Genomic DNA, 14,505 nt, shown 5'->3' with positions numbered 1-14,505 from the left:
ATACATAATATATAAATAACTCATAAATATACCTAGATTTCAGTGGTTTCAAAGTATGTAGTTGCCGTTTCAATCCCTGGGAAAGTAATGCTTTTGATTCCTTTTTCAGACAATTAAAAAAAACCAAAGGGGGACGCCTGGGTGGCTCAGTGATTGAGCATCTGCCTTAGGCTCAGGGCATGATCTCAGGTCCTGGGATCGAGTCCCACATCAGGTTCCTGCAGGGAGCCTGCTTCTCCCTCTGCCTATGTCTCTGCCTCTCTGTCTCTCATGAATAAATAAAATCTTTTTTAAAAAAAAAGGATCCAGGAGTACTTTTATGAAAATACAGAAAGAAAACAAGTTATTGCTACTATGGAATAGCTATCACACATAGTTACCTGGAAAGGGAGCCTTATTGTCTATTGTCTGCTATCCAAGGAGATACCAATGTAGAAATAAATGAATATACTAATGGTGGTAAAATTTCAGAAACCACTGTGGCAATTTTCTAGTTTTCTTAGATAAGATCCATCAAAGACAGCAATTTTTAACAGATGATTTGCTGCTAAAATTTAAATACGCCTATCTAATATACTGTGTTCCCAAATATTTAGATTTCTATACACATTTTAAAAACTCACCTCAGCTGGTCAGAGATGTAATAAACCAGCTGAAATTAATCTAGCTAGCTGTTAACCAAATATACACTTCATAAGAACAGCTATTAAAAATTCTGTATGTTGGGATGCCTGGGTGGCTCATCAGTTGAGCAACTGCCATCAGTTCAGGTCGTGATCCCAGGGTCCAGGATTGAGTCCCACATTGGGTTCCCTGCAAGGAGCCTGCTTCTTCCTCTGCCTAAGTCTCTGTCTCTCTCTCTCAGTGTTGTTCATAAATAAATGAATAAATAATCTTAAAAAAAGTCTTTTCTTTTTTTTCTTTTTTTTTTTTTTTTTGGTGTTCAATTTGCCAACATACAGAATAACACCCAGTGCTCATCCCATCAAATGCCCCTCTCAGTGCCCATCACCCAGTCACCCCACCCCCCGCCCTCCTCCCCTTCCATCACCCCTAGGTTGTTTCCCAGAGTTAGGAATCTTTATGTTCTGTCTCCCTTTCTGATATTTCCTACCCATTTCTTCTCCCTTCCCTTCTATTCCCTTTCACTATTATTTATATTCCCCAAATGAATGAGAACATACAATGTTTGTCCTTCTCCGATTGACTTATTTTACTCAGCATGATACCCTCCAGTTCCATCCACATTGAAGCAAATGGTGGGTATTTGTCATTTCTAATGGCTGAGTAATATTTTCAGACTTAGAGATATAATATTCTGGGTAAATTTTAACAATTGAGGTTCAAAGATTGTTCACTTTTCTGGAGCCTCACTATTGACTTCCTTAATTATCATCATTATCAGAAACAACATAATTTGCAAGAATCAGTTATCACTACTTCAGGGTTTATTGTATACCAAGCTTTGTGCTAGAGGTTGTTATGTTCATCATAGGATACCTGTTGACATAGTTTCTTTTTTAATTTTTTTAAGATATTACTTATTTATTCATGAGAGAGACAGACAGAGAGAGACATAGTCAGAGGGAGAAGCAAGATCCTCACAGGAACCTGATGCAGGACTCAATCCCAGACCCCAGGATCATGCCCTGAGCCAGAGGTGGACACTCAACCACTGACCCACCCAGGTGTCCCTGACATAAAGTTTCTAAAACTTATTTGTCTATTTCTATTTCTATGGATATGAGTAAAAAACCTAGTGACTCTATAGCAGCTTTTAATTATTTTCAGTAAAATTACCCTTGTTGCCACTATTAGTTATATAAATATAATTATAGTAGTTACCCCCAAGGAAAGGAAGTTAGGGGATATTTGGTAGAAAGACGCAGGTCCATCACCCTACACTATCACTGTCACGTTGAGAGCTTTTCACTAGGAGAGAAGAAATTAAATTTATGTAGGAGCCCAGGAACCTTGGCAGGGTGATGGATACAGAATCAGATGGTCTTATATCAGACTTACTGTTAGAACTTCTTTGATGGTTTGAGATGATTCCTACAGAGAATCATGTATAAGAAATAAACATGAAATGAGCAAAGCACTGGAGCTGATAATTTGGGTCTCATGCAAAGACTTAAAAATTTATAGAAGGGTACTCTTTGATATATACCCAAAGGAGCCCAAAACACATCCACACAGAAAACTGTACATGGCAATTCCTAACTGCCAAAACATGGGGAAAAAAAAGTCCCTCAATAGGTGAGTGGACAAACCGTACTATACCCAGACAGTGGAGTGTTATTCAGCACTAAAAATAAATGAGCTATCAAGCCATGAAAAGCCATGGAGGAAACTAAAATGCATATTACTAAGTGAAAGAAACCAGTCTGAAAAGGCTCCATACTGTAAGCTTTCAACTATTTAACATTCTGGAAAAGGCAAAAATATGAAAAGAGTAAAAGGAGGAATGGTTGACACAATTTAAAGGTGGGGGGAAGGCTGATGAGGTGATTCACAAGAGTTTTTCAATACAAGAGCAATGTCATGAAAATACTTTGTATGATACCATATTGACAAATAGATTTTACCACACATTCTTCCAAACCCACAGAATGTATCACACCAAGAGTGGATCATAATGGGCTTTGAGTAATTATGATGTATCAGTGTTGATTCATCAGTTGTGACAAGTGCCCCCTCCCCTGCCCCCTGGGAAATCTTGATGTAGGAGAGGCTCTCTCTCTCTCTCTCTCTCTCTCTCTGTGTGTGTGTGTGTGTGTGTGTGTGTGTTTAGGGCAGGAGAGGTATGTGGGAAATCTCTAATTTTTCCTCAACTTTTCTGTGACTTGAAAATTGCTCTGAAAAAAAAAAGTCATAATAATTAATTAGTTGAGCTGCAGAAGAAAAGTCTGAGCTAGCAGAGGTTAGTTCATGAGGTTTAAGAAAAGAGGCCATCTCTATGACATAAAAATGCAAGGTGAAGCAGCAAATGCTGATGCAGAAGCTGCAGCAAGGTATCCAGAAGTTGTAGCTAAGAGAATTAATGAAGGCAGCCACACTGAACAGCAGATTTTCAATGTAGATTAAACAGCCTCGTAGTGGACGTTAGGACTTTCATACCTAGAGAGAAGTCAATGTCTGGCTTTAAAGCATCAAAGGACAGGCTGACTCTCTAAGTTAGGGGCTAATGCAGCTGGTGACTTTAAGCCAAAGCCAATACTCATTTACTGTTATGAAATTCCTAGGGCCCTTCAGAATTATGTTAAATCTCTTCTATCTGTGCTCTATAAATGGAACTGCAAAGCCTAGATGACCGTACATCTATTTATGACATGGTTTCTTGAATATTTTAAGTCCACTGTTGAACTGACTGCTCAGAAAAAAAAAAGATTCATTTCAAAATATGACTGCTCGCTAACAATGCACCTGGGCACCCAAGGGCTTTGATGGAGAGGTACAATGAGATTAATGCTGTTTTTATACCTCTAATACAACATCCATTCTGCAGCCCATGGATCAAGTGGTCATTTTCAACTTTCAAGGCTTAATATTTAAGAAACACATTTCATACAGCTATAGATGCCATAGATACTGATTTCTCTGATGGATGTGGGAAAAGTCAATTGAAAGCCTTCTGGAAAGGACTGACCATGCTAAATGCTATTAAGAACATTTGTGATTCGTGAGAAGCATTCAAAATATCAACATAAATAGGAATTTGAAAGAAGTTGACTCTAAACCCCAGGGATAACTTTGAGGGGCCTAAGACTTCAGTGGAGGAAATAACTGCAGATGGGGTGGAAACAGCAGGAGAACTAGAATTAGAGGTAGAACCTGAAGATGTGACTGAACTGCTGCAATCTCATAATAAAACTTGGATGAAATAAGTAAGTCAGTAAAAGATCAATACCATATCATCTCACTTATATGTGGAATTTAAGAAATAAAACAGATGAACATAGGGGAAGGGAAAACAAAAAAAGAAGCAAACCACAGGAGACTCTTAGCTACAGAGAACAAACTAAGGGTTGCTGGAGGGGAGATGGGCGAACTGGGTGATGAGTATTATTGGTTGCTCTTGTGATGAGCACATGATTTTATACATTAGTAATGAATCACTGTACTCTACTTCTGAAACCAATATTGCACCACATGCTAACCAACTAGAATCTAAGCAAAAACTTAAAATTTTTTATAAAGTACTAATGCCAAAAATGAGAGCTTTAAAAGTGGGGGAAAAAAATTTGAACAGATTAGGAGTTGCTTCTCATGGATGAAAAAAGAAAGTGATTTCTTGAGACATAACCTATTCCTACTCCTAGGGAAGAATCTGTAAAGACTGTTGAAATGACAATAAGGGATTCAGAATATTACATAAACTTAGTTGATAAAGCAGCAGCAAGGTTTGAGAAGACTGACTCCAATTTTGAAAGAGGTTGTACTGAGGGTAAGATGCTATCAAATAGCATCATATCCTACAGAGAACTGTTCATGAAAGGAAGAGCCAATTGATGTAGCAAATTTCGTTGTTGTCTGATTTTAGCAAATTGGCACAGCTACTCCAACCTTCAGTGACTACCACCCTGACCAGTCAGCAACAATCAACATAGAAGCAGGACCTTCCACCAACAAAAAATTATGACTCCTTGAAAATTTGCATGATAGAATTTTCTAACAATAAAGTACTTTTTAATTAAGGTATGTACATTGTTTCTTTAGACATAATATTACTGCACACTTAACAGACTAAGGTATAGTGCAAACATAATTTTTATATGCACTGGAAAAGCAAAGAATTGATTTTATTGTGATACTTGCTTAGCTGCAGTGGTCTGGAACAAAAACCACAATATCTCTGAGGTATAGCTATGATAACTGTAAGTCCACTAGGTTAACTCTCCCTGTTTATCGCTCTTTCTTCCTAGATTTCATAACCCTCCTTGAAAGTTGCATGAAGGAGGACAAAAGTTATTTGAGTATTCTAGTACATTGAGGTTCTACTTTATTTGATTTGATTAAGCAGAGGTTATTATAAGCTTTAAATGCATTAAAACTATGCATACTATTTTAGAACATGTTCTCTACTCATAGTATTTCTTTGAGCTTCAGGCTTTTTCATGCATTCAAATGGAGTTATAATAATTTTGGAGTTATAATGTTAAAATAACTGTAGTCTTCATCAATAGTTAATATTCATTAGTTATTTAAAGCATAAAATAGTCAAATATTTGTAAAAGTACCATGAAATCAAAAAGACTGCTATATAAATAAATAGATGAAATCTTTTAAAGGAACACCAATGCACAAACAGTAACACTTTACATTCAAAATTATTGCATTTGAAGTAGCAATTATTAATTATATTATTCTACACATGGTTTTAAGGGTCTCCTGGTAATCTGACCAGTGGAGGTACTATTGGGACATAATTCTCCAGGGTCTCTCATGTTTCTGCATGTCCTATAAGCTGAGCCATTAACTGCCCTTTGTACCAGACCATCCTTTTAAGGATATTAAAACAGTAAATGCTCATGAAAAATAGAAGTAGTGACTCCATCTATAAGAGAGGGAAAATTATTATCTTGTATAATATAATAAGGAAAATGTACTCCTCTTAAATATAGGTCAGACACATTTGCTTGAATCCCACTATAAAAGATTTGGGTTCCATAAACTCATGCTTTCTTAGCTGTGATGCAAAACCTGTTTCTTATGCATATCTGCCTGGGCCCCTCTGAGCTGCTCCTGGGACTCAGGGAACAAGAGGAACTAAGGGAAACAGGACATTTATGCTGTGTGTTACACCATTAATAATATATCCTTTAGTCTCTGAACCAGAAGTCTCACCTATTTTGGCAGCATCCATAGAACTGCACAGGCTAACTTGCCAGCTTATAAGTAAAGTTTCAGACTCTTCACATTTCTCAACACATCCTACATTAAATATTATGTATATACATATAAAATACATACATATATATATATGTGTATATATATATATATACATATATATATAGTGCTCACCAATAGGGAGCCTAGAATCTAACATGGGAAATTTATAAACAGGAAATTATGACAACAGAATAACAAGTACTCATTCATTCACTCTTCATTCATTTGACAAAGATGTACTGCGTACACACTATATGTTTGGCACAGGTATAGAGTCTTCTAAGAAGACAGAAAAGTAAAATGGGGAAAAGAAAACAGAAAAAAATCTCTGTCTTCATGGCATTTAAATAATGTGAGTGAGAAAGGTAGGGACACTAGGTGAGATATTGAAAAACAAAATAAATAAGTAAGACATATATAATTCATTTAATGATAATAAGGCAAAAAAAGAAAGGAATAGAGCAGGACAGAGAACGGTTGAAAATTCACAGATGGTGATCAAGGGAGGTGTCATAGAAAACCTGGCAACTAGGTAAACTCAGAGCAATCACTTTAATTTTTTGGCTTTAATTTTGAGGTATTGGAAATGATTAGGGATGCTTTAACAAATTCTGACTTAATCCCATCCCCATGGCTACTGTACTGAGAAAAGATAAAAATAGGTGACATCAGCAAGAAAAGGAGATTTCAAAAATTCCGATAAGGAATGATAATGGTCTGGACCAGGGAGGTAGTGATGAGATAAGAACGAGGCATTCTGGTTATATTTTAAAGGCAGACATGATAGAAATAACTGGCATCAGTTACAAAATGTAAAAAAAGATGAATCCATATGATTTTGAAGTCTTTGACCTGAGCATCTGAAACAATGGCAACGGGGGGCGGGGCAGGATGCAAAGGAGTGGGGTCCTCAGTGCACCAGGCCCCACCAACACCCCGAGATAACTTTCAAACCGTCCTGAACACCTCCGAATTCGAACTGAGATGTAAAGAACGCTACAGAGAGGAGGCTTTTCGCTTCTAAGAAGGCAGGAAGGCGGAAAACAAAATAAAAAAGAATCCGGTGGGGGAGGGCCCGCGAGGAGCCGCCAAGGCCGGGAGAGCCTCGGGACAGGGCGCCCCGCCCCGGGAAGCGGGAAGGTTGACAATCCCCAGGACTCTTCCCGGACGGAAAGGCGCTCAGCAGGGAACCCGGGCGGGATCGGGGGGGGGGGGGGGGGCGGGGAACCTCCGGTCCCGGGGTCACGGACAGGAGAGGGGCGCCGGGGGAGAGCGCCCCCCACACCGCCCATCTCCGTAAAGGGCTGGAGCCGCCCCGCGGCCTCGGGGAGCAGCGGGTGGGTCGGGCGGGGCTCCGGGCGGAGGGGGCTCCCCGGGAGCGCGGCTCCAGCAGCGCAGGCCCCGACCCCAGGGCGCCGGGGACACAGCCGGGATCCTGCGCTCGCCCCGGGACAGGACGAGGCGGGGAGGGCCCAGGACAGCGAGGACGCTCCTGCCCCAGCACCCCGACCTGTGCAGGTCAGCGGCCCCCACCCCGGGAGCACCCAGGCCCCTGCGGACTGGGAGCCCCGGTGGTTACTGCAGGAGTGAGCGGACTCCAGGGCTGGGGAGACCTGGCCGCCGCCGGTGGGGTTGTCCCTCCTGGTGTCACCCTGTGCCTGGGAGAGGCGGGGCCACCAGGGAACAGGGGCCTCGCGGGGTCAACAGCTCCCACTGAGCCGTGCACCTGGTGCGGGGAGAGGAGGGCAGAGCATCTCCCCAGGTGCACACACCTGAGAGTCAGCACAGCAGCCCCTCCCCCAGAAGACCAGCTGGAAGGACAGGGCAAGAGCAAGTTCACCGAGCAGCGCTGGAAAGCTCCAGACGGAGGGGAAATTGAGGGAATATAGTATATAGAATTAGAGGGTCCTCTGCTTTTTTTTTTTTATCTTATTCTTTTTCTTTTTCAATTACAACTCGTTTTTATATTAGACTAAAAATGTCCAATATTTTTTCTCTTTTCCCACCTTTAGTATAATATTTTACCTCCTCTTCATTTTTAAGATTCTTCCTTTTTGACTTTCATATTTCTACAATTACAGGTCTTAGATATATTTTTTACTTCTGAATTCCCTACAACATACTCAATTTGATTTTGGGGGATGTATGAGATATGGGTTTCTGTTTTGTGCTTGTTTTCTTTGCCTCATTTTGTTCTACAATGGTGGAAGTTAGTACCTTCTAAAACATGACCAGCATGCACCCAGAACCAAGTGGTATACCGTGCTGGTTCATTCTGTGAGATTATATTCTCTCTTAATTCCCATTCTGCCCCCCTCTTTTATCTAATTTATGTTTTGGTGGTCAATGGTGGGGCTCTCTACATGTATTTCTGGTTAATATAAATTTAGAACTGAGTATCTTCTAACAAACAGAACTTAATATACTCAGAACCAAGAGGATCAACCTCTAGGACCCCTCAGGTAGACTATGTTCTCCCTCCACTACAACTTTGTCACCACCACCATCTCCCTTTTTTCTTTTCTTTTTTCTCTTTTTCCTCTTTTGTTTTTTGTTTTGTTTTCTATTTTTTTCTTTTACTTTTTCCTTCTTCTATGGGCTTTTTGGCCTTTTATTTTTTGTTGCTTTTTATTTATTTTTCACTTTAGTGGCCCTTTTCTTTTATTTTGTTCTCATCTTCGTTTTCATTTTCTGTTCTCTGACCTCATCAGAATCATCTACGGTGAAATTTACTTAGGTCGTGACTGATATTCTTGACTCAGCCTGTTCATACAGCCACTGTGCACTGAACAAAATGACTAGAAAGAAGAATTAACCACAAAAGAAAGAAGCGAAACTGTACTCTCTGCAACAGAGTTACAGAAAATGGGTTACAAATTTGATATCAGAAAGCGAATTCAGAAGCACAATTATAAAGCTACTGGTGGCTCTGGCAAAAAAAAAAAAAAAAGCATACAGGACTCTAGAGACTTTGTTACTACAGAATTTAGCTCTAATCAGGTTGAAATTAAAAATAAATTAAATGAGATGCTATCCAAACTGATGTCCTAACAGCTAGGGTTAATGAGGTGGAAGAGTGAGTAACATAGAAGACAAGGTGATAGCAAGGAAGGAAGCTGAGGAAAGAGAAAAACAATTTAAAAACCATGGGAAAAGGTTAAGGGAAATAAATGACAGCCTCAGGAAGCAACTGGGGTTCCAGAAGACGCCAAGAGGGACAGAGAACCAGAAAGTATATTTAAACAAATAATAGCTGAGAACTTCCCTAATTTGGGGAAGGAAACAGGCATTTAGAGCCAGGAAATAGAGAGGTCACCCCCCAAAATCAATAAAAACTGTTCAACACCTTGACATTTAATAGTGAAACTTGCAAATTCCAAAGATAAAGAGAAAATCCTTAAAGCAGCCAGAGACAAGAGATTCTTAACTTATATGGGGAGAAAGATTAACAGCAGACCTCTCCACAGAGACCTGGCAGGCCGGAAAGGGCTGACAGAATATATTCATGGTACTAAATGAGAAGAACATGCAGCCAAAAATACTTCATCCAGCAAGGCTGCCATTCCAAACAGGAGGAGAGATAAAGAGTTTCCAAGATAGGCAGAAACTGAAAGAATATGTCACCACAAAACCAGCTCTGGAAGAAATATTAAGGGGAACACTGTAAAAAGAAGAGGACACCCAAATAAATAATCCATAAAAACAGAGACTGAATAAGTATTACGATGACACTATATTCATATCTTTCATTAGTTTCTCTGAACATGAATGGGCTAAATGATTCCATCCAAAGACACAGGGCTTTAGCCTGGAAAAAAATAAATAAAATTTAAAAACCCATCTATTTGCTGTCTACAAGAGACTCATTTGAGACCTAAGGACACATCCAGTCTGAAAATGAAAGGGTGGAGAACAAGTTACCATTCAAATGGTCCTCAAAAGAAAGCAGGAGTAGCAATCCTCACATCAGATAAATTAAAGTTTATTCTAAGGACTGTAATAAGAGATAAAGAGGGACACTATATCATACTTAAAGTGTCTATACAACAAGAAGACCTAACAATCATGAATATTTAAGCCCCTAATGTGGGAGCTGCCAAGTACATGAGTCAATTAATAACCAAAGTAAAGACACACTTAGATAATACACTAATAGTGGGAGACTTTAACACGGCACTTTCTGCAAATGACAGATCTCCTAAGCACAACATCACCAAAGAAACAAGGGCCTTAAATGATACACTGGACCAAATAAATTTCACAGATATATACAGAATTTTGCATCCAAATGCAATGGAATACAAATTCTCCTTAAGTGCATGTGAAACTTTCTCAGAATAAACCACATACAGGGTCACCAATCAGGTCTCAGCCAGTACCAAAAGATTGGGATTGTCCCCTGCATATTTTCAGACCACAATGCTTTGAAACTAGAACTCAATCACAAGAAGATATTTGGAAGAAACTCAAACACATGGAGGTTAAAGAGTATCCTGCTAAAAGATGAAAAAGTCAACCAGGAAATTAGAGAAGAATTAAAAGATACATGGAAACTAATGAAAATGAAGACACAACGTTTCAAAATCTTTGGGATACAGCAAAAGCAGTCCTAAGAGGGAACTACATCACAATACAAGCCTCCCTCAAAAAATTGGAAAAAAATTCAAATACACTGCTAACCTTGCACCTAAAGGAACTGGAGAAAGAACAGCAAATAAAACCTACACCCAGAAGAAGAGAGTTAATAAAGATCCAAGTAGAACTCAACGAAATAGAGACCAGAAGAACTGTAGAACATATCAACAAAACCAGGAGTCGGTTCTTTGAAAGAATTCATAAGATAGATAAACCATTAGCCTCATTAAAAAGAAATTAGAAAAGATTCCAATTATAAAATCATGAATGAAAGGGGAGAAATCATAATCAATACCAATGAAATACATACAATTTTTAAAACGTAGTATGAGCAGCTATATGCCAATAAATTAGGCAATCTAGAAGAAATGGACGCATTTCTAGAATACCACAAATTACCAAAACTGGAACAGGAAGAAATATAAAACCTGAACAGGCCAATAACCAGGGAGGAAATTGAAGCAGTCATCAAAAATTTCCCAAGACACAGAAGTCCAGGGCCAGATAGCTTCCCAGGGGAATTCTATCAAACGTTTAAGAAGAAACAATACCCATTCTACTAAAGCTGTTCCAAAAGATAGAAAGGGATGGAATACTTCCAAACTCATTCTATGAGGCTAGCATCACCTTAATTCCAAAACAAAAGACCCCACCAAAAGGATAATTATACACATCCCTGATGAACTCAGATGCAAAAATTCTCGACAAGATACTAGCCAATAGGATCCAACAATACATTAAGAAGATTATTCGCTATGACCAAGTGGGATTTATCCCCTGGATGTAAGACTGGTTCAACACTCATAAAGCAATCAACGTGTTGATCATATCAACAAGAGAAAAAACAAGAATGATATGATCCTCTCAATAGATGCAGAGAAAGCATTTGACAAAATACAGCATCCATTCCTGAACAAAACTCTTCAGAGTGTACAGATAGAGGGAACATTCCTCAGCATCTTAAAAGTCATCTACAAAAGCCCACAGCAAATATCATTCTCAATGGGGAAACACTGAGAGCCTTTCCTGTAAGATCAGGAACAAGACAGGGATGTCCACTCTCACCACTGCTATCCAACATCGTATTAGAAGTCTTAGCCTCATCAATCAGACAACAGAAAGAAATAAAAGGCATTCAAATTGGCAAAAAGAAGCCAAATTCTCCATCTCTGCAGATGACATGATACTGTACATAGAAAACCCAAAAGACTCCACCCCAAGATTTCTAGAACTCATACAGCAATTTGGCAGTGTGGCAGGATACAAAATCAATGCCCAGAAGTCAGTGGCATTTATATATACTAACAATGAGACTGAGAAAAAGAGAAATTAAGGAATCAAACCCTTACAATTGCACCCCAAAGCATAAGATACTAGGAATAAAAACCTAACTAAAGAGGTAAAGGATCTATACCCTAAAAACTACAGAACATTTCTGAAAGATATTGAGGAAGACACAAAGAGATGGAAAAATATTCCATGCTCATAGATTGGCAGAATTAATATTGTGAAAATGTCTATGCTACTCAGGGCAATTTACATGTTCAATGCAATCCCTATCAAAATACCATGGACTTTCTTCCCTGTGTTGGAACAATTCATCTTAAGATTTGTGTGGAATCAAAAAAGATCCCGAGTAGCCAGGGGAATAGTGAAAAAGAAAACCAAAGCCGGGGGCAACACAAGGCCAGATTTCAGCTTGTACTACAAACCTGTGGTCATCAAGACAGGGTGGTACTGGCACAAAAAACAGACACATAGATCAATGGAACAGAATAGAGAACCCAGAAATGGGCCCTCAACTCTATGGTCAACTAATAATTGACAAAGCAGGAAAGATTATCCACTGGAAAAAGGGCAGTCTTCATTAAATTCTCTTCAATAAATAGTGCTGGGAAAATTGGACAGCCATGTGCAGAAGAATGAAACTAGACCATTCTCTTAAACCATACACAAAGATAAATTCAAAACGGTTAAAAGATCTAAATGTGATATTAGAATTCATCAAAATCCTAGAGGAGAACACAGGAAACACCCTTTTTGAACTTGGCCACAACAACTTCTTGCAAGATACATCTATGAAGGGAAGGGAAACAGAAGCAAAAATGAATTACTGGGACTTCATCAAGATAAAAAGCTTCTGCACAGCAAAAGAAACAGTCAACAAAACTAAAAGACAACCTACAGAATGGGAGAAGATATTTGCAAATGACATATCAGATAAAGGGCTAGTATCCAAGATCTATAAAGAACTTAATAAACTCAACAGCAAAGAAACAAACAATGCAATCATGAAATGGGCAAAAAAACATGAAGAGAAATCTCACAGAGGAAGACATGGACATGGCCAACAAGCACATGAGAAAATGCTCTGCATCACTTGCCATCGGGGAAATACAATTCAAAACCACAATGAGATACCACCTCACACCAGTGAGAATGGGGAAAATTAACAAGGCAGGAAACCACAAATGTTGGAGAGGATGCGGAGAAAGGGGAACCCTCTTGCACTGTTGGTGGGAATGTGAACTGGTGCAGCCACTCTGGAAAACTGTGTGGGGGTTCCTCAAAGAGTTAAAAATAGATCTGCCCTATGACCCAGCAATTGCACTGCTGGGGATTTACCCCAAAGACACAGATGCAGTGAAAAACTGAGACACCGGCACCCCAATGTTTATAGCAGCAATGTACACAATAGCCAGACTGTGTAAGGAACCTTGGTGTCCATCAACAGATGAATGGATAAAGAAGATGTGGTCTAATGTATACAATGGAATATTAGTCAGCCATTAGAAAGGATGAATATCATTTGCTTCAACGTGGATGGAACGGGATGGTGCTATGCTGAGTGATGAAAGTCAATCAGAGGAGGACAAACATATGGTTTCATTCATTCGGGGAATATAAGAAATAGTGAAAGGGATTATAGGGGAAAGGAGGGAAAATGAGTGGGAAATATCAGAGAGGGAGACAGAACATGAGAGACTCTTAAGTATTGGAAATCAAAGAGGGGTAGTGGAAGGGGAGACAGGTTGGGGGATGGGATGACTGGGTGATGGACACTGAGAGGGGCACTTGACAGGATAAGCACTGGGAGTTATATGTTGGCAAATCGAACTTCAATTAAAAATATTTTTAGAGATCCCTGGATGGCGCAGTGGTTTAGCGCCTGCCTTTGGCCCAGGGCGTGATCCTGGAGACCCGGGATCGAGTCCCACGTCGGGCTCCTGGTGCATGGAGCCTTGCTTCTCCCTCTGCCTGTGTCTCTGCCTCTCTCTCTCTCTCTCTCTCTGTGTGTGACTATCATAAATAAATAAAATAAAATAAAATAAAAATAATAGTAAAATATTTTTTAAAAATGAAACAATGGAAACACCATGGATGAAATGGAGAAGACTGTGAAGAAGTAGGTTTTGGGAGAGAGGGGGAAACAGGACCTATGTTTTGGACATGCTATATTTAAGATCCTGTTAGGTATTCAAGTAATCATGTCTAGTGGAGACCTAGATATATTAATCAGTCTGTACCTCAGGTGAAAATTTCAGGCTGGAGATATAAATCAGAAAATAATCAAAGTGGCAAGAATAAGGCACAAAAATAAGAGAAAGATTAAGAGTGATTCCTAGTGTCAAGGACATCAAGTCAAATAGCTATTAAACTATCAATGTCAAAAGCTGGTGATAGGTTTGATGAAGATTGAGAAGAGACCCCTGGATCTAAATCACTGGTGACTTTGATGAGAACAGTGTCTGCTTGATGGTAACAGCAAAGCCCTCACTAAAGTGAATTAAAAAGAAATTCTAAAGATAAGAGCTAAAGGCAATATATATAATTATTTTTAGGTATATATTTTGTAAAGGAAAGGGGAAAAATGATGTGATAGCTGAGGAAGAATTAGGATGGAGAGAAAAACATTTTTTAAGATGTGAGATACAAAAACTGTCTTTAGGCCAATAGAAAAGTCTCTGGAGTCATGTC

The 14,505-nt window shown here is 39.2% G+C and overlaps 1 protein-coding gene across 1 annotated transcript in view; it reads right to left on the bottom strand.

Annotated features, from left to right (window-relative positions):
- The window catches only part of LOC121497722 (MAM and LDL-receptor class A domain-containing protein 1-like), a 417,847-nt gene that overhangs the window by 84,883 nt on the left and 318,459 nt on the right, over positions 1–14,505 (bottom strand).

Source organism: Vulpes lagopus, chromosome 8 (assembly GCF_018345385.1).
Source record: "Vulpes lagopus strain Blue_001 chromosome 8, ASM1834538v1, whole genome shotgun sequence".
Taxonomy (NCBI): domain Eukaryota; kingdom Metazoa; phylum Chordata; class Mammalia; order Carnivora; family Canidae; genus Vulpes; species Vulpes lagopus.
This window is presented reverse-complemented; position numbering and strand designations above follow the sequence as displayed.